Raw genomic sequence first — 21,299 nt, 5'->3', positions numbered from 1 at the left:
GAATATGGGATGGTTTGTCATGGCCTTTTGTCCTATGCACTAAGCACACCATGCCCTACCCAAAACGTGGCAAAATGTGCCAAATTTGGGCACACCTCAGGCTTCAGACAAGCTTTGATGATGGTGGTCACAAACATAGTCTTGAGTTTAATTTCAGTGTCTGGGACACCTTTCCCTCCCTTCTCTAATGGCCTGTACATTATCTCGCATTACAGTTTCTCATGTTGCCCTCTCTCTGCCCTAAACTGAAAACAGATTTTTCTGAGTGTCATCATAAATGTATGTGGAACAGGAAAAGTTGTTGCCAAATAAGTCAGGGAGGCAAGGATTTCTGCTTTTATAACCAGGACCTTCCCAGTCATTGAAAGGTCCCTGTCTTGCCATTGGATGAACTTTCCTCTTATTTTTGCCAGTTTTGACTCCCAGTTGGTGATCTCCATGTCCTTCCCTATTTTTACTCCCTTTGATTGTGTCTTTCTTCTGTATAAGGCCTAGGTTTTCATTTGGCTCCTTCCAATTGCAGTAAAGTATTTCGCATTTTTCTTTGTTGATGTGACGGATGTGCAGTGGCAGACGGTGTCAAACGCCTTGTGGTTCCTGTGTCATGTCGGCCGATGATAATGCGACTGGCCCACACCTTGCCTTGGGCAGGTCATCTTGGTCGCAACAAAACCTATTTGCGCATATCCTCCCGATTCTATTGGCCTTCCATGTATGTTGATGTGCAAACCTTCTGCAAAACCTGTCCCACCTGTCAGAAAACTTGCTATGTCCGCCAGTCCGACCGCGCCTACCTCCAACCCCTGCCTGTGATCTCCACGCCATTTAGGCGTATAGCCATGGACATTGTCGGCCCATTGGTGAAGAGCAGTGGAGGGCACCAGTACATCCTGGTGCTTTGTGATTATGTCACACGGTTTCCAGAGGCTTTTCCCTTGCGCACCGGGGTCTTTAAGTTGGTCCCAAAAGGTGTTGTAAAACTCTTTGGGCAAACCATCCAGACCAGGAGATTTATTACTCTGCATACTCTGCATAGCTTTAGTTAACTCATTGATTGTCAAGTCTCTCTCAAAGAATTCCTTGTCTGAATTATTGAATTTTTTGGTCAGGTGTGAAAGAAAAAAGTTTACCGACTGTTCAGATATGGCTTTGTCTTCATAAAGGTTGCCATAAAAAGTCTTGTCAATATCAAGTATATCTTGAGGATCATTCTCCACTTTTCCATCTCTATCAAGCACACCTTCGATACAGTGCCTAGACTTGACCAGTTTGTTAAAGAAATAACGGGTACACTTTTCATTTTCTTCTAGGTGTTTAACTCTGCTCCTTGTGAGCAACTCTCTACTCTTTTCGTTATGCAGCTTGTTCATATCTCTTTTTCAGTTTTGCTATATCCTCAAACACCTCAAAACCAGAGAGTAGAAGGAGATAGTTGCGTTGCAACCTTGCCTTCAGTCTCTTTTGGAGGACTCATTTCTTTACAGCTGCTTTTTTACCTTCAGCCATAAAGAAATTTCTTGTTTTACTTTTTACATTTTCCCACCAATCTCCCAAAGAATTAAACAAAGGCTGCAGGGTAGACCACTGGTTAAGTTTTTCCCTATATCTTTTCCACTTCTGGGTTTTCAAGTAGGCTTTTGTTAAGTTTCCAGGTGCCTGGACCAGGCCTGTATGAGCCCTGGATTTCTAGCGAGCAGTCAAGTTTGTGATGGTCTGAGAAAGGGACTGCTTCCATTTAACAGCCAAGCGGTGTGACTCCTGGCGTGGTGAACAAGAGGTCTATTCGGGAAAAGGTTCTACCATTAGTCCAAGTATACCGTGGGGTAGAGGGGTTTTTCACTCTATATACATCCACACGTTTACAGTCTTTGATGCTGTTCAGGAGTAAGTGAGAACTAGCATCTAGTTTCACTGAAGAAGTAGATCTCCTATCTGCTACATCCAAAATACAGTTAAAATCACCACCAATGATAACTTCCGTCCCACAGTAAGTTAGGGTTTGAATGGCCTGCAACATCATTGTGCGGTCTTGAGTTTCAGTGGGGCAATAGATATTAATGATTCTAAATATATCTCCTTCTCCCTCTACGTCTACCAATAAAACTCTGCCATCCATCACCGGAATATTGAAAAGTTGGTTGTTAAAGAGTATTGCCACTCTGGAGGCTCTGTTTTTACTGTCCCCCGACCACACTGACTGCCCATGTTCCCATCTATCTTCATACAGTTTGTAATTGTCTTTGTATCCAATGCAGCACTCCTGAAGGAGGAGTGCTGCATTGGATACAAAGGCAATTTCTGTGTAGAAAACTGAAAACCGACTGGCACTTTATGGGGTCATTGAGGCCTATAGTGTTAATGGTGACAATTTTGAGGGATGACATTAGTTTTGATAGAAGAGAAGTCAGAGGTCTAGGCTGAAGTTCAAGCCATTGGGAGGGATTTACCCTTTTTCTTTTTTTGGGTGCGTCGGTTGCCCTCTGTCTCCTCTACGCCACTGGTCAATTGGGTCGTGATGGAGAAAGCAGATGCACTGGGGGAAAGAAAGGAAAGGGGAAGAAATAGACAAGGGGTCAGGCCATACCTCTTGGTCCGGGCTGTTGATGGAGGAATCACCTGATGGTTCTTTGGGCTGCTTACGGGATGGTGTACACTCGTGGGGATGGTCGGGGGGCAGGGAGAAAGAAGGAGGTACCTCCCCTTCACCGCCCGCAAAACGGTTGGCCACCAGAGGAGCCATGGCTGCACTCACAGGAGATGGCAAGTCTGCAAACATGAGGTCTAGGACGTCTCTGCAGTCCTCTGATGAAACAAGAGCAATCTCTATCAAGGTCTGCGCTCGTTGCGCACCTGGAAGGATGCTCTGGGACTGCTGCATCTCCTGGGCTTTCTGGGATTGGCTGCTCTGGTTGTTTACGGGGGGCAGTTCCCAAGGTGTCCTGTCTTCTGTTTGCATAATCCGGTGGAGCTGGATGATCTACAGTGCCAGAGGACCCGTTTTTACATTCCTTAGTATTGATTGGTGTAGTCTCCTTACCACCAGACTCTGGATGGTCCGATGGATGGACGGATCCCTGTTGATCTTCGTCACCATTAGCTTCAGGTTGATGCTGGACCACAGGACCCTGCTGCTGCTGGTCACCAGAACCTATCTGGTTCTGATTGTCCATTCCTAGTTCAGTCATAATTCTGTCCAGCTCCTTGGAATCAAGCTGCTCCTCTGTTTCCTCTTTTAGTGGAGGCTCAGGATGGTCAGATAAAGGATTGTTAAGTCTGGCTCGCTTAGCATATGACTGAGGGCACCCTCTGAATATATGGGTGGTTGAGCCACAAAGATTGCACCTCATTGGCTGGTTACAGTTGTTAAAATAATTCTGCGATAATTTATAAACTTGAGGAAGGGGATCGGAGTCAGCCGAAAGTTCAAACAAGGTTTTAATCTTGCACAAGAGCATTCACAGAGCAACACGCAGGTCTGTTACAAAGTGAAGACTCAATGTCTGAGGAGAAAAGCATTGTATTTGTCACTCTCTGTGGGTGTGTTTTTACTCTGATAATTACTAGTTAATGCCCTGCACTTAAAGGAATAATTCACAGAGAAGGAAGTGATAACCATCAGTGGTCACTCCATACCTTACATAGGTCATATAACAACACAAAGGGTCATAAATCAACTTAAAACAAGATCACAAGTTACAGGTCATGTTAAACAGCTACATTGAACATTCCTATGTAAGACTTCAGTTCACATCTCTCCTTATGAAGTACAACATTTCCATCACAACAGTCTTTGGTATTGTGCACAGCACTCTTGCAGTTTCTGCAGATGACAGCATTACAATTAGCTGCCAGGTGGGATGACGAGCCACATTTCTTGCAGGTTTTTGGTTGTCCGGCATAGACAATATGGCCCCTAATTGGACGCAGCTGGATGGTGAAGGGCAGGTAGTGAGGTCTCCCAGAAACCTCCTCTCTCCTCAGGTACACATAGAAACGCCTAGCCCCGGTTCTTATGCCATCTTCATCTCCCAGCTCCATGCTTCGCAAAACAGAGCAATGGAAAGACAACCATGTGCAAATGTCTTCAGTTGTTACTTTCTCCGAAAACATCATGACAGTAACAGTTTTGGGTTCTCTCTCTGAAAGACGAGTCAGAAGCACTTTGTCAAGTCTTGGATTGTTGTCTTTCTTCTGATGGAAACGCTCCAGGCACTGTCCAAAGAAGGCAAAAGAAGAAAAGATCACCTCAAATGTCTTCCTTCCAGGCAGAGCAAAGACATAGTCAAGTTGTGCAGGGGTTAAACCAAGCTCTTTCTGGACGATGTTCCTGTTGAACTGCAATTGGTCCATTTCCAAGTCTTCTTGAAGCTCAAAACGAACTGCATTCCTGCGGGAAGCAACTGAAGCCATTTCATAGACGAGGTCAATAAAAGCTTCCAAAATGAAGAGTAAAGGCCAATGCAACCAACCAGAAATGATGCCAGAGAAGGGTGGCAGCGTGAACCACCTTCTTGATCATAGTATCTCCCCTGCTAGGTAAGTATGTGTTGGATAGTCTGACACAGGATGACCATCCCCTGGCTCATCCCCGTTGCTGACGTTGCTTATGGGAAGATAACAGCAGAGTTAGGTGCCTTGGCTCCACCCAGTCTGATGTTCAACAGAAGACTGCGCGTACGTACAATCATTTCCACGCAAAGCTCGGCATGGAGGTGCATTTGGACATGAGCAGAGGCTACGATCAAATCTCACATCAAGTCTCAACTCATGTACGCAAGTTGTCAAGTCAGTGTTGATTTGCGGTGCAGCATAGTAAATCTGGCGGAGACCAAGAATTGTTATTAGACCATATATCCCTGACGTTAAAGGTAGCTTACTAGTTTCAAATAGTTTGCAATTAACGGGGATCACAGTTTATTGCTATAATATTAATTTCTCTTTCATTTTGAGAAAAATTTTGAGCTTTTGAGGCAGGTGACAGGATTACAAGCAACTAAACCAAACCGAAAGCAATGTGAAAGGTTAGATGCTTACTCAGTTACCTATTTAAACAAGAGCTTTGACAGTCATCACATCTCAACAGCTCTGTTAGAAGACCTATATGTGCCCGCAAGATGTAAGAAGGTTTTTCAGGACTGCAGGGATCTTTTTATGGAGAGTGATGAGTGGCTATTAAGTCGTTTTCGTCTCCCAAGGCATCACCTTTTGGAATCATGCCACAATTTGGAGCTTCAGTTAAGGGGAGAAACCCAATGCTCAAATTTCATACCTGTGCCTGTGCAGGTGCTCTCCACATTTGGGTTTTTGGCCTTCAGGACCTTTCAGCAGGAGATAGGGGATAGGTCTGGTATGTCAACCATTAGCAGAACGATGCCAGCAGTGTTGGCGGCTATCAAGTCCCTTTCTTGTCAATACATTCAATTTCCTTACAGTGTTGCTCAGCAAACTGTGATTAAGAGATAATTTTATGAGATTGCCGGGTTTCCTGCACTGCAGGGCCAGAGTCATCTCCTCAGTGAGTAGCCTAACTGCTGCCTTAAATTAATCTTCTAAAAGCAATCAAATTACCACAACTTTGGTGTGATTCATATGCTAGGTGACAAAGGTTATCCCCTTAAGGAATACCTGGTAACTCCACTGGCAAACCCTGCAACACAGCAGGAGTGCAGATTCAACCATGCGCAAATACGCACGTGGGCCACGGTGAAGCGCTGCATCAGGTTGCTTAAGGGCAGATGGCTCTGTCTAGGATATGAGGAGGGAAACCTATTGTACCCGCCAGAGAAAGTTTGCAACATCATTTTAGCCTGTGGGGTTCTGCACAATATTGCGCAGGATAACAGGGTGCCATTTGATGTCCCGGTGCAGCCAGATGAGCCTATGCCCAGACAGCCGTTGCCAGCAGAGCCCCAACTGGAGGCTACACGAAGGAGACAGGACCCCATTCACGGCTTCTAAAAAGTAAAGTGTTAAATATTTATGTTTGGCAACTATTCAATACAGGGAAACAGACAATGCACAACGTTTAGTCAAACATTTTATTCATGTGATGCACGTTTCAGGTTCTATTTCAAAGTGTCATTTACTGCTATAAGTGAGCGATTTATCTCCGCCATTGACAGAAAACATTTCGGTTTGTTTTTCCAGGACCTCTGCTGACAGAATACAGGATCGTGGTGGTGTGCCTGCATGGGCGGCAGAGGACACGCGCCTGCATGCACAGCTTGCAGTTGGCTGGCTCTGCGAGACTGACACCAGACCAGTTTCTTCAACCATAGCCTGACTCCGAATGATCTGCAACATCATTTAAATAAAGAAATAAACTCTGACTGCAACCATGTATTTATTTAAACTACAAACATGGTTCCTACACCTTTTCCATAGTCAAATACAAACACTTTTGAAGGTGCACTTGCAAGTTTTTTCAGCACCATATGGCTGTGGTTAATTTAAATATAGGATAAACAGCCAAAATGCTTTAAGCATTCAGGGATTTCCAGCACCTGAGCCCTGTACAAAAAATATTAGTAGGCTATTAAATGTCTACCAATATCCGTCTCAGACTCAGGTGGTGCGTCTGTGTCTCCTCCTCCACTTATGCCTGAAATTGAAGCAGACCCGATCAGCATGGCCACCAGCGATCCTCTGTCTGGGTCAAGGCAAGGCTGGGGTCCAGCTGGCCTCCTCCAGTCACCGTGGTACTGCACCTGAGGGCTGCTTTTTTTTGGCGAGTTTGAGATCTGACCATTTTTTTCTTGACCTAAATATAAATTTGGATATAATCGATTATATATATATAAATATACATATCGATGACTATACATATCGTGGATGTATAAATTAAATTCAAACCTCAGCTGGAGTTTGATTGACGATGGCAATGCTGTTGAACGCATCAGTGATTTCTTTCCATATGGCATTCTTCCGACTTCCTTTGAGGCCACTTTTCAGGCTGCCAAGTAAAACAAATGTATTTAATTGTACTTTTTATTTTTTTTAATTTAATTGCAATTTTATGGTCTAAATTTCAAGGTCAAAGAAGTTCCTCTTCTTGAACATATTTCGCATCTCCATGTCGTAAACTCTAGGGGCGAAGCCTCTAAACTAAGAATATTTAAGGAGGTGATATTTAAATGACGATTTTTTTCAGCTGCCAAATTTATCAACGCCCGAAAATTATTGCGCTGTGATCGGCGAGATACGAACATTTCATGAATCACATGTGAACCCTGTTGTAAGATGATTTCCGCCCTCGGATCTGCGCTGGTTTCTACGTGAGATTGATAAATGAGGGCCAGTGTGCTGCACAACAGCCTACCAGTCAGTATACCAGCAATGCTGCAGAGGTCCAAGGTCGGCTATTCGACCGGCTCCGCAGAAACCGTTGGAGACCAGCACTTGAGTGTTTTCATTGTCATCAGGGGAGAGCGCGAACACAGCCCCCCCCCCCCCCCCACACACACACACACACACACACACACACACACACACACACACACACTACCACAAATTATGCAGTCGAGAATCCCACATTTGGGGAATTCGCAGGGGTCAGCACAACCGGAATGCAATGGCTGAGCCTCGCCCCGGGTGAACCACTTTTTCACTTTTTAGAAGCCTTTATTGATTTCTGTCAAAAAAGTACATATATGAATCACACAATTTCAATAACCCTTTACCAGTAGAACTTCTATTCACTAAATAACAGTTACATTTCAGCCAAGACACATTTCATTAACAGACATTACAACAAATAGACATTCCATTCAGTAAAGTTTTCTTTTACTCTTAAAAATGATCAATTTAAGCAATAGGAATTTTCTCTATTTTCCACCAGTTTTCCATTTCTTGATCATTATACTTAACTCCATCTCTGATGATGTAATCCCCGTCACTTGTGATGCCAACCTTTGCCACAGAATCTGGTGAAATAGAGAACTTTTTAAAGGCATTTAGGAAGATGATTGCCCACCACCTTTCATTTTTGTCCATTTCATCTGTGTTAATGTTTCAATATAAAACATCCATTTCATTTGGAGCTCTAAAAAGGTCTGTTAACCATTGTTTTATGATTCCCCAAATGGCCTTTGAACAGGGCATGACCAAAACCAGTAGGCCACATCCTCATCATTATAACAGTTACTCATTGGACATTTAGCACTGTGTGTGCATCACCGTCTTAGCAAGAAGGCTCTTGTAGGGACACAGCTTTGGGCTTTCTTCCAGGCCAAGTCTTTATGTACATTGAACAAAAACTGTAAGTTTACATTTTTCCATACTCTGATGCATTGGCTCTCTAGTAGGATACCTACTGGCACAAGCCTAGAGGTAAGGGGTAAAAGGCTACCCTCCACATCAACCTTATCTATTTTACCTACCTTGAACCAATCTAGCTTTGCCTCCTTAAAGAGTGTTAGAGCGTTCTTGTGTAGAGCTGGTCCACTTTCAGCATAAGGTGAAACCCTTTTACCCCTCTCTCTATACATCATGCCACCCAAAACTTGGCAAAATGAAACCAGAGACTGGAAAACAGCATTCAAAATTGGTGTTTACAAAAAAAGGGCTTTGAGTTTGGCTCCCAACTCTGGCACAGTTTTCCCTTCTTTAACCAGAGTTTTGTACATGATGTCTCTTTTGACATGTTCTTGTTGGGAGCTCCAAATGAATTGGAACGTGATGCGTCTCAAAGAGATGAGAAGAGTCTTGGGTGCTGGCAGGGGTGGCTGCCAGAAAAGTCAGAGAGGCCAGTACCTCAGCCTTAATGACCAGAATTTTGCCAGTGAATGTTAGATCCCTCTCCTCCCACTGTAGCAATTTTCCTTTTATATCTGGTAGTCTTGATTCCCAATTTAGAGTTTCCATGCCCTTTCCAATTTCCACTCCCACTTTTACCCTCTCTTCTTTTTGTATTAACCTTGTATCAAGTTTGCTTTCTGGCCAATTAAAGTAGAGAATCTCGCTCTTGGCCCGGTTCAATTTGGCCCCTGAGAGCTTTAACCCTTGAATTATTGCTGGTACAAAGGATTGTAAAAAAAGTATTTTTTATTGTTCTCAATGTGGTGGACTCTGCTGCACATTAGCAGTCCTCGACTGGCCTCTGTGGAGAGGCGTGACATCTCTCTCATCAATTTAGCTATATCCTCGGCTACATCAAGACCAGGATAAGCCATTATGTAAATCTCTATAGTTTTGCCTGATGTTTCTGTAGGTTCAGACATCTCTTTTTTGCTGTTCTTTTACCCCAATCTATGAAGAAGTTTTTTGCTCTAATCTTTATATCTTCCCACCATTCCCCACTTGGTTGAAGAAGGGCTTAAACACAGCAAATCTCTGGAGTAGAAAAATCTGGAGTTAGATAAAAAAGAGTGTGATGAAATTAGATTTTTGGAGTTTATTCTCTAATTGTTACTACAGCTGAAGTTCAGGGTTACTCTTTTGTGGTGTAATATTTCGGTGTTCATTCACTGGGTGTTGAGGAGCGTAAATATGGAGGACTAAACCTGATCTAAGTATAAATAAATAAATAAATAAATGCATAAATAAATACATAAATAAATAAATGCATAAATACATGTATAAATGCATAAATAAATAAATGCATAAATACATGAATAAATAAATACATGAATAAATAAATAAATGCATAAATACATGAATAAATAAATGCTGAAATAAATATATAAATAAACAAATAAAAGTGAAAATAAAAGAATAAATGCTTTTTATTTATTTCTACATTTCTGTTCACCTACATTTATTTATTTCTGTATTTCTGTTCACCTACATTTATTTATTTCTGTATTTCTGTGTCCATTTGTAAATGAGGAGGTAGGAGGTCCTAACCTCAGTCAAGAGCATGATAGGTCAAATTGGAGAGCCAGTCAAAAGCAAACGATTCCTGATCCAAAGCCTCGCTCTCTGAAACGTTGTAAACCAGCTCCAGTTAGCTTAATGGCCTCGGCCAGTGTGACAGGTTAACTGGCGTTCATTTTACAGTTTTTCTCAGTCGCTTTGGTGCTTTTCTCACATCACTATTAACATTTGCACAGCAGTTAGTGCATTTCTCAAAACAATTAGTGCAAACTGCAAAACCTAGTGGATAACCTGCAAAAGCACGTCACTTGCTCAAAATGGATAGTCCATTCCTCAAAAGCAAGTATTCATGTCAATGAAACTGCCAGTGTCATCAAAATGAGAAGTCTTGACATCATCGTTTATAAACAAGATAGTCAAATGGCTTTGTCATGTTTTCATTATGACAGTTTATTCCCTCATTCCCTTTGCAAAAAAAAGGTCAGAACTCGGTGACACTACCTGAAAATGCTCAAGACAGCACTATACACTACTTGTACAGCCTACAGTAAAGTTAGTACAGTGTAAGTGAGTACATGACACTGAATACGTACGTTTCACATTTTTACTGTATATGCTCTTTGCAGTTCTACAGCATTGTGCAAAAGAATAAAACACTACAGTCACTTATTTAGAACAAACATAAGAAACACCGTTTTGGTAGAGCTGTGCACAAATGTGAACAATATAACAGTACATATTGTAACTGAACATAGGTAAATCATTCTGGCACATCCAGACGTTCCTGTCTGTCTGGCCACATATTTTCATCTACATCACAACGGAAATCATCCCTTGCAATGCAGCGAGGAAAGTATCTCATGGGATTCATCCCTAAGTGACTGTGAACAAGTGGCTTGTCATTGGTTAAAACTGATACTTAACACACCTCCTCGTAAGTGAAACCACTGTTAGACGAGCGCTACAGAGCACAAATCGTCCAAAAGTGCATGTTGTCGGTCTCATATCTTTGTTGTGAATCTCTGTACTCTCAAACAACCCATGTGTGGAACAGTATTAAGCATTTGTTCACGCCGAGTGGCTCGAGAGCGGCGTGAACCCTCACCGAGCACACTCCTGTAACCAATCATGCTCTTGACTGAGGTTAGGACCTCCTACCTCCTCATTTACATATGGACACAGAAATACAGAAATAAATAAATGTAGGTGAACAGAAATACAGAAATACAGAAATAAATAAATGTAGGTGAACAGAAATGTAGAAATAAATCAAAAGCATTTATTCTTTTATTTATACTTTTATTATTTATTTATACATTTATTTCAGCATTTATTTATTTATTAAATTGTTCATGCATTTATGCATTTATTTATTTATTTATACTTATGTCAGGTTTAGTCCTCCATACATGAATCACTACTACTCCTGTGTTGATTTGTCTTTACATCTTTGTTGTCGTGCCCAACGGTCTTCACTTGGACCTCGTCGTGTCGTGAAGCAGGTAACAGTACTATTTTACTTCTCAGTTGTTAAATATACATCTATTGATGCAATTAGACACATCATCAGTGGTGGAACCTAGGGTCATTGGGTGTTTGAGGTCTTTCAACATCATACACCCTCACCCAGGTGACCCAGCCAGGATTGATCAAGTCCCAACTTGTGTCTACGTAGCATGTACCCACGGATCACCCCTCTTGATCCAAAGCCATCTAGCCTTCTCAGCTGCCTCTGTGGTGATTTTGATGGCCTTCTCTGGCGTGCACCTGTGATGCCAAGCAGGCTGTATGCTTTTCAGAGAGATCGTGCTGCAGAGCCTCTACAGCCCACCTCTATTGGCACACACCAGGCACGCCACCCCCATCTATGGCACTCCTCCACTAAGTCGCTGTACTTGGCACACTTTCTCTCATTAGCCTCATCCATGCGCTCCTCCCAGGCAACTGTCAGCTCCAGTAGGACAACGTGTTTTAATGAATCTGAGAACAGAACTATGTCTGGTCTCAGGGTGGTTTTGACGATGTGCTCTGGGAATCTGAGCTGCATCCCCCGGTCGGCCTTCATCTGCTAGTCCGGTGCGGTTCCAAGGAGTCCCACTTCCCCCCTTGGCTAGGGCTTAGGCTTCTCCCCTGCTCTGACGAAAGCAATCACCTGCCTTGCTGGTCGGAGAGGATTGCTCTGGGTGATGCTGGTGATGATGGTTTCTGGTATTGCCTTCGGCACCTGGTCAATGCGCCAAGTGTAGCATCCTTCTCCCATGGCTTTTGGGCAACAGCTGAGGATATGCTCTAGCATCTCTCTTCTGAGACACAGAGGACATGATGGTGTGTCAACAGAAGAGGTTGGATGGGCTGGGTAAGACGTCATAGACGGACGCAATCAGGAACTTGATCAAACTATATGTTGCACGGTGAGAGATTTTCAGCCAGTGAAATATATTTGTATATTTTTGCTTGGACAAACTTACTAGCTAGCTGCGGAAGTTAATGCCTGCCCCAAACTTGCTGGACACACAGAATATAACTCGATGGTTTCTTTTAATTTACTCTCATTTTGTGAAGGAAATTGCTGTTATACTCCTATTTACTTCTGTTTTTGCAAGTATTGTAAGTAAGTTAATATTAGCTTACAGTGTTACTTGCTCTATCATAATATTTACTGAATAAACATTGTTTCCTGCAGAATGGACTAAACTGCACGGCTAGGACGTTACCGTGGTATTGGCCGGCATTAAAGGAATGTGTACAAGGTAACGTCTCATACATTTTCCTACAATTTTGATAGAGAAGAGCCTAGTCAGCAGTGTTACTCTGCCTCCACTATTTTTTTCAAGCTAATGGCAGAGAGACGGTCACCTCACTTGCTAAACCTACGTGGCTAACAAGCTAACCGTTGAGCTGGATAATGTAGGCATGCTAAGACAATACTTGAACATCTTTACGGATTAGCTAAAATTGTGCCATACATTCAATTACAGCTACCAGAAAGATTTGTACGTTACAGTGACAGTCCACATGCAGCTTTTATTGTTGGTAAAAGTAATCTCTTTTCCGTAAGTGGTCAAGATGTTGGTAAAGGTCAAAGACAGAGGGACAAAGAAATATGTGAAACTGGAAGATGTCAACTTCTAAGATTTCATCAGTGCAGGTAAGTTAAGTATGTTTTCGTTGTTCAAAATAAATATAAGGAAAATAATAATTGTAATAAAATTATGCTTCAGTGCAGCAGAAGTTTTTCATACCAGAAAATATAGGGCTAAAAGTGACAGATGAGCAGGGTATAGAAGTGGATAAAGACAATTCCTTGCAACAGTCAAGGAAGTGTCTTTTGTCATCTACAGTGATGATGGTAAGGTGATTGTAAATGTATGTTTTATTCTTTTGTTTTGTTGTGGAGATGCTTTGAGAGATTTGTGTCCTGACTCTGAAACAAGCAGTATTAATGTCTGATTGATATTCAACAAAACAGAAATTTTTTAATAATAATTTGTAATTGTCATGTGCTTTTCAGACCTCCCACTAGCAGAATCATCCAAGAACATGACTAACTGCTCAGACCCGACAGAATTTGTGACACTAGGTAGGCAGGATTAAAATATGTTCTTGTAATGAAATACAAAATATCATATCTGGCCTTATGGGGCAAGTTGTGATTTGGGTAAACTAAATTCTTGCCAATTTGTGCTGGTGCACAAAAATATTTTGTCATGAGTCAATGAGTTTATAAGTTATCTACATAGTTTGACTAAGTAGATTCTGTTGAACACAAAAAAAGGTAAATGCTTAAAACATTTACACTACTGAGGTTACTTTTGTCTCTCGGCATCAGTACAACACACTCCAGAAGAGCAAAGATTGAAGCAAGATTATTTTCCACAACTAGAGTTTTAACTTTTAACAAATGTATAGTATTGATGTGATCACAGCTTACCCCATGAGAGTGACATAGTATCCAGCACGTTTTATCATAAAATTGCTAATGCTTAAAAGCAGAGAGAATCGGAGTAAGCATTAGTGATGGGACACCATGGTTCTGCAAGGTCCAGCTAAAGACTGCATCAGATGATTTCACTGATCAGCACTCCTTTCAGATGTTTGGAGGAACTTTCCAGTGAAATCATTAGCTTAAGTGATCGGTCGGAATGAAAATGCCAAATATGGGGCCATATTGGGCCAACAAATGGCCAAATGTGCTATTTGTTAGTCCTGTATGACAACATATTAAGTAAATGTACAGTATGAGCCCTGTATCCTGATATGACCCTGTTGTTTGTGATCCTCAGTTCTTACTGTCCTGCAGCAAAGTGGTGAAGGGCCTTCCTCTGCAAGTCTAACAGATAGATTGTCCATCTCAACCACATGCAGCAGTAACACAAGTGATGCTGGATGTCAAATGATTCAACCGGTCACGAACAGCACCTGTGCAAGAAATGTAGTTTTGTTTACTTACACACCTTTACACTTTTCTCTTAAGTAGGCCTGACTTCAAAACTTAGACAAGCTTAAACAAATTGGGGTTAAGGAATTTAAATACAATTGTAATAGATTATCTGTGTTATTGATGGATAGAGATAGTAGTTTTGCTTAGAAATGATGTCTTAATTCTGTTGTTTAATTGTTGTTTTGTCTTTTATATCAATTGCATTTAGATAGTGGAGCAGGTTCTCACATCTAAGCCACCAGGGAACTGTGATCAAAGAGTATGAAGATACTGGGAGTTTGAAAGATTCCACAAGGCAAATAAAGGTGAACCTCATTGTAGCTCACTTAGGTGAAAAAGAAGGTTAAGAGGCTTGATATTCATAACATGCAATTCTCATTTGTAAAGGAGGCAACACTCTTATCACAAACAATATTTCTGCAGGAGAGCTGTAAGTAAAGCAACAAAGAAGTTTCATGCCCTTTGGATTGTCTCACTCTTCCCATCTTTAAAGGAGCCATACTCAAAAAAGGGATATGAGAGTTTTAGCCATAGTGTGAAATAAGGATGGTGGTTGTGTTTTTGTTGATCTTTTGTGTAGAACCTGTGTGCACTAGAGCCTTCAAAAACTTGATATCGTCTGCACTCTAACCAGAAGTATTATTTTAATTATTTTCTAGGAACACTTCTATGACATCCAGAGCAACACCGGCTTTCTTGAGTGGCATATCAAGACTGTGCAACATCAATCCAAAACCACATCTGCATCCCATATCAGAGTGGTGCTAAAAGGAGGTCCCACAACATCAAGAACATTTGGTTCCATAGCTGCTCCTGGAGGTTCCGAGGTCTAAGTGGAAGCTCAGAGGAGATAGAGCTTTTTCTACTGCCGGTCCAAAACTATGGAGCGACCTCCCACTGCACATCAGACAGCCCTCACTGTCCATTTTTAAAACTCCCATTTTCTCCCATAAAAGCCCATTTTCATTCTTTGGTTTTCAACCCAGCATGAGACTCTGCTCTTGTTTTAGTGTTTTATTGTTTTAACATTGTTATTTGTTTTATTGTTTTTATATTGTTTTTTCTTACGTTTTATGTTTAATGTACTATTTCTTATTTATATACAGCACTTTGTCCCAGCTGTGGCTGTTTAAAGTGCTTTATAAATAAAGTTGAGTTGAGTTGAGTTGAGTTGAGTTGAGTCAACAGTGATTCATGACCCACAGCAATCGGTAGACATTTTTCAAATGTTTCCTCGTTTCTTGGACACTAAGGGACTGGTAGGTGAATGCCAACTTGAAAAATATTTGTGGAAAACAATTGATTTTGTGATTGTAATGGTAATCCTTCCCTTTTTATTAGATTTTGCAAGATTTTTCATTGATGTTTTGAGCAGAGATTGCTTCCAGGTTTCTAGAAAAATGGAACCCCTGTTTTAAAGACAAGTCATCCGAGAGGCCAAGGCCCTGAGAGACGTCTCCCCTGAAAAACTGCTGAAATCTGCCATTTTTAAACTAATGGCTTATAATAAGATGCTTTTCATTGTGTTTCAGTACTGCAGTGAACGGGGTCCAGCAAAAAAGCGAAATTAACCACCTAAAACAAGGCTCACCTAAAAAAATTTACATCAGGTCAAGTGTACGTTGTATAGGTAAAATTCACAGCGCTTTACATCGCCGTCAGGCCGCGCTTTCTTTTGGCACTACATTTTCTCAACCGCAGAACCCCCGTATCCCTACGCATGAGCGCTTATGCGGAAGGATACGAAGAGTTAAGTTTCGTTTTTATCGAAAGTAAACCCATCGTCCAGCAGCTGGGCCTCACGCTGTATTCCGCCACTCGCAGATCAGCTGTTGCCCAGTTACGCTAGTGCGCACGGATACGGGGGTTCTGCGGTTGAGAAAATGTAGTGCCAAAAGAAAGCGCGGTCTGACTGCAATGTAAAGCGGTGTGAATTTTACCTATACAACGTACACTTGAATTGATGTAAAAAATTTTAGGTGAGCCTTGTTTTTGGTGGTTAATTTCGCTTTTTTGCTGGACCCCATTCACTGCAGTACAAAGCTGAGCCTCTGGGCTGGAGCAGCTCTCTACTTCTCCAAACTGAGGCTGCGCTGATCGGTGATTACAGTAGCAAACAGATCGACTATAGATATGTACTTTATATGACCCCACTTCAAAAAAAACGAACTATCCCTTTAAATGATGAAACACCCTCTACTTCGACTCAGTGCCAAAATATTGAAGCAAGCAATTCAGCGTCAAATCACAGCAAAGAAATGTCTGCCTCTATCATAGCCAAACTTTTGGGAAGCGGTGTACCAAATACTGTAGTTCTTTCTACAATTAAGAATTTAGAGGAATTTGTGGGAGATTTGCAGTCTAATATTCAGGAGCGAGTATTGAACTTACTCCCAGGTGACAGTCCCTCCAGATCAGCCATAGAACAGTTATTCAACAGTATGGACAGCTCTTGAAGCCATTTGAATTCTGAAAGCAAATGGAAGAAATTTTTCAGGGAAAAATGGGACATTTTGACATGACAACGGCGGCGCGTCCAGACGCAGCGTCTTAGAGCTCCCTGTTAGTTTGCAATTTTTGATGTCTTTTTTTTTTGTTCTTCTGGCACACACATGCCACCCCATCGACAGTCGGCAAGACCTGATAAGAATTGGCTTTCAGGCAAAAATAGAAATCACGGGTGCCTTCGCACGGACCCACGGCATCCTACCGGAGATAGCGAGACCGCCGGGCACCCCATCGATTGTTATCGGGTCCAGCAAGCACTGGCGGCGGCGCAGGGAGAGGAGGCAGAAACGAGGATGCCGGGCAGGACTACTAAATCAGCTTAGGAACCAACCACACAGACCTCTGCTACCATCTATCTTCCTCACAAATGCAAGATCCCTTGCGAACAAGATAGATGAGCTGCAGTCACAGATCGCCTACAACCGCCACATCCGTGACTGTTGTCTTTTGATTGTTAGCGAATCCTGGCTGCGCCCGCATATCCCCAATGCTACCGTGGAGCTTGCAGGACGCACCTTTCACCGCTGCGACCGGACTGAAGCCTCCGGTAAGAGCATGGGAGGGGGACTCTGTGTTTATGTGCTTGACGACTGGTGCTTGGACAGCAGAGTGATTGACACCCACTGCTCACCTGACTTAGAGGCCATGTCTGTTCAGTGCCGACCCCTCTACCTGCCACGGGAGCTAACGGTTGCCATAGTAACCGTTGTTTACATCCCTCCCCATGCTAACGTTAGCACAACACTCGGCCAGCTTGAGCTCATGGTATGTAAACAACAGAGGGCTCATTTGGATGGCGTGCACATCATTGCTGGGGACTTTAACAAAGCATGCCTCAAGACTGTTCTCCCCAAATTTCACCAGCACGTCAAAGCAACCAGGGGAGAAAACACACTTGATCATGTTTATTCGACATCAAGCATGCCTACAGAGCGACCCACCTCGGACAATCAGACCACCTCTCTCTGCTCCTCTTCCCTGCCTACACCCCCCCTCAGAAGGCAAACAAAACCAGCCACCCAGACCATCAAAGCCTGGCCTGAAAATGCTCTCAACCAGCTGCAGGACTGCTTTGCCTGCACAGACTGGAGCATTGTCGAAGATCAGGACCTGGACACACACACCGAGTCTGTCCTCTTCTACATAAGGTGCTGTGTAGATAACGTCACCGAGGATGGATGCATCCGGATCTTTCCAAACAGAAAGCCCTCGATGACAAAGGAAGTCCAGACCCTGATCAGAGCTCGTAACTCGGCCTTCAGGACGGGAGACCAAGCTCTCTACAGCACTGCCGGAGCTGACCTGAGGAGAGGCATCAAACAGGCCAAGGTCTCCTACAAGAACAAAATAGAAGGATACCTGACGGACAATAACCCTCATCAGATGTCGAGGGGCATCCAGGCTCTAACCAACTACAAAGGCAACCCCCCTCCCACATCCTCCAACAGCAGCAGCACACTGGCAGAGGAGCTAAACAGCTTCTTTGCCCGGTTTGAGACCACCACCACACACCTGCAGTCACTGCCTACCCCTGGTTCCAGCACCCCACCTCTCTCTCTCCAGGAGCACTAGGTGAGAAAAAACTTAAGAGCAGTGAACCCCAGAAAAGCTGCTGGTCCTGACGGTATCCCAGGGGCGGTGATTAAAGCATGTGCAGACCAACTGGCAGGGATCCTCACCAAAATCTTCAACCTCTCCCTGACACATGCCACCGTCCCCACATGTCTAAAGGCCTCTATCATCGTCCCCATCCCCCAAAAACCTGCCATAGACAGCCTGAATGATTACAGACCTATTGCTCTGACGTCTGTAATCATGAAGTGCTTGGAGCGATCAGTTTCCCAGCACATCAGAGACTGTCTCCCTCCCTCCCTCGACCCCCACCAGTTTGCCTACAGGGCAAACCGTTCTACAGAAGACGCCATCACCCTCACACTCCATACAGCGCTGAGCAACCTGGAGAACAAGAAGAGCTATGTGAGGATGCTCTTCGTGGACTACAGCTCAGCATTTAACACCATAATTCCAGACATTCTCATCACCAAACTGCTGGAACTACAGATCCCCCTCCCCACCTGCAATTGGATTAGAAACTTCCTGTCAAGTCGCCCACAGTCTGTGAGACTCGGCCCCCACCACTCCACTGCACGCACACTCAGCGCTGGTTCCCCTCAAGGCTACGTTCTGAGCCCTCTTCTGTACGCCCTGTACACCTACGACTGCTCTCCAACTCACCCAACCAACCGCATTATTAAATATGCAGATGACACCACAGTGGTTGGACTCATCCGAGGCGAGGACGAGACAGCGTACAGGGCCGAGGTGGAGGAACTGTCGCTATGGTGCTCAGACAACAACCTGACCCTGAATATCCAAAAGACAAAAGAACTCATCATGGACTTCAGGAAGAACAGACATGACCACATCCCCCTCCTCATAAATGGAGAACAGGTGGAGACTGTCACCACCTTCAGGTTTCTGGGCACCCACATCTCCGCAGACCACTCCTGGACCTACAACATCAGGGCCCTGGTTAAGAAGGCTCAGCATTGACTACACTTCCTGCGTGCCCTTAGGAAAAACAAACTGGACACAAAGCTGCTGCTGGCCTTCTATCACTCCTCTGTGGAGAGCGTACTGTCGTACTGGGTGTGTGGTACGCAGGCTCAAAGCCAAGGACAGGAAGGCGGTGCAGAGGGTCATAAACACTGCCCAAAAGATCATCGGCTGCCCTCTGATCAGCCTGGAACACATCGGCACATCCTGCTGTCTCAGGAGAACCAAGGCTATCACAGGAGACCCCTCACATCCTGCCTACCCCCTGTTTGATCTGTTGCCCTCCGGGAGACACTACAGGTCAATAAAGTCCCATACTAGCAGGCTGACAGACAGCTTCTTCCCCTGGGCCATACAAACTACAAATACGAACGAATACACTCACAAACCACCCCCCGACAAGAACAAACCCAATCTACCTCCTCCTACCTCCCTTTAGCACCTTATAGCACCTTATTTATATTACTATTTGTTCTATGTGTTGCTTTTTTTTATTTGTTGCTGCGGGAGTACCCTCAATTTCATTGTACTCTCCTGTACAATGACAATAAAGACTATTCTATTCTATTCTATTCTATTCTATTCTATAGTAGAGCCAGTTGAACTGCGCCTAGGAGTAAGGTATGATACCAGAAGAAATAGTAAAACTGGAACCTATGAGTTAGTTCCAATCAATGACGAATTCATATATATTCCCATACTGAAAACATTCCAGTTAATTTTCAAGAATGAAAATATTTGTGAGATGATGCAAACACGTACTCCATGTGACAATTATGAAGACTTGTATGATGGTATCAAGTAATACGTTTGCCCTCCAAATCCAATTGTACTATGACAACTTTGAATATGCAAATCCACTAGGTTCAAAAAAAGGTATACACAAAGTTGGCTGCCTTTACTTCATCCTCAGAAATTGTCCCCCAAGGGTAAATTCTGTCTTACTGAACATTCATCTGGTATCATTGTTTCATGCACAATATGCTAAGAAGTACGGAATTGATGAAATACTGAAACCCTTAGTCAAGGACTTGAACATATTAGAGACTACTCGTGTTGCTGTTCCATTTGCTGAGGTTTCTGTAAGTGGCACTCTTGCACAAATTACTCATGATAACTTGGCTATGCATAGCATTCTTGGGTTCTCAGAGTCATTTAGAGCAAATTATTTCTGGAGATTTTGCTGAATTGATAAATCTTCAGCTCATTCAATTTTCTCAGAAGACGAGCCACGTTTTACTTTAGGATCACCAATTTTAAATATTACATTATTAACATTATACTACTTTAGGAGATTATCCAACATTACCCTCTTCATTTGACATCAAGAGAAAAGCATACTAAATGCATTGCAATATTTCAATATTGCAGAAAACTATGTTGTTGACATCATGCATGATACTTTGGAAGAGGTTGGTCAATAAGAGGTGAAATTGCCATTTGAATATTTGATTGAACATTTCATTTCTAAAAAATGCTTGTTAAATAGGATGTATGCTTTTAATTTTGGTTATTTGGAAAGGAAAAACAAGCCAACAAAAATTAAGCTTGCCTGTGGAGGGCATGGAATAGGGCTGAATGCATCACAAACATTATGTTTGATCACAAACATACCTTTGATATTCGGCCACCTGATATCAGAGGATGATTTGCACTGGTGCTTGATGCTCTTCTTGCTGAACATTATAAACACTATGTTCTCATACTCTATCACAGAAGGGATGACTGTGTATTTAAAGCACCTTATTATTGAACATCACCAAAGAACTGTACCCATCCACCAACTTTATTCCAAAACATAATTTCATGGTCCACTATCCAAGGTGCATTCGAAAAATTGGACCACTCATTCATATCTGGACTGTGAGATTTGAAGCCAAACACAAGTTTTTCAAAGATTGTGTGAAGAACTTAAAAAATTTGACAGTATCACTCACAAAGAAACACCAGTTTGCAGTAGCGTATCATTAGGAATGCTTGA

At 42.8% G+C, this 21,299-nt stretch overlaps 1 pseudogene; it reads right to left on the bottom strand.

Annotated features, from left to right (window-relative positions):
• Positions 1 to 7,472: 7,472 nt before the first annotated feature.
• LOC115577463 (uncharacterized) lies at positions 7,473 to 7,645 on the bottom strand (annotated as a pseudogene).
• Positions 7,646 to 21,299: the final 13,654 nt, after the last annotated feature.

This window comes from Sparus aurata, chromosome 24 (genome assembly GCF_900880675.1).
Source record: "Sparus aurata chromosome 24, fSpaAur1.1, whole genome shotgun sequence".
NCBI classification, from domain to species: domain Eukaryota; kingdom Metazoa; phylum Chordata; class Actinopteri; order Spariformes; family Sparidae; genus Sparus; species Sparus aurata.
Note: the sequence above shows the minus strand (reverse complement) of the source record. Positions and strands in the feature narration are given on the sequence as shown.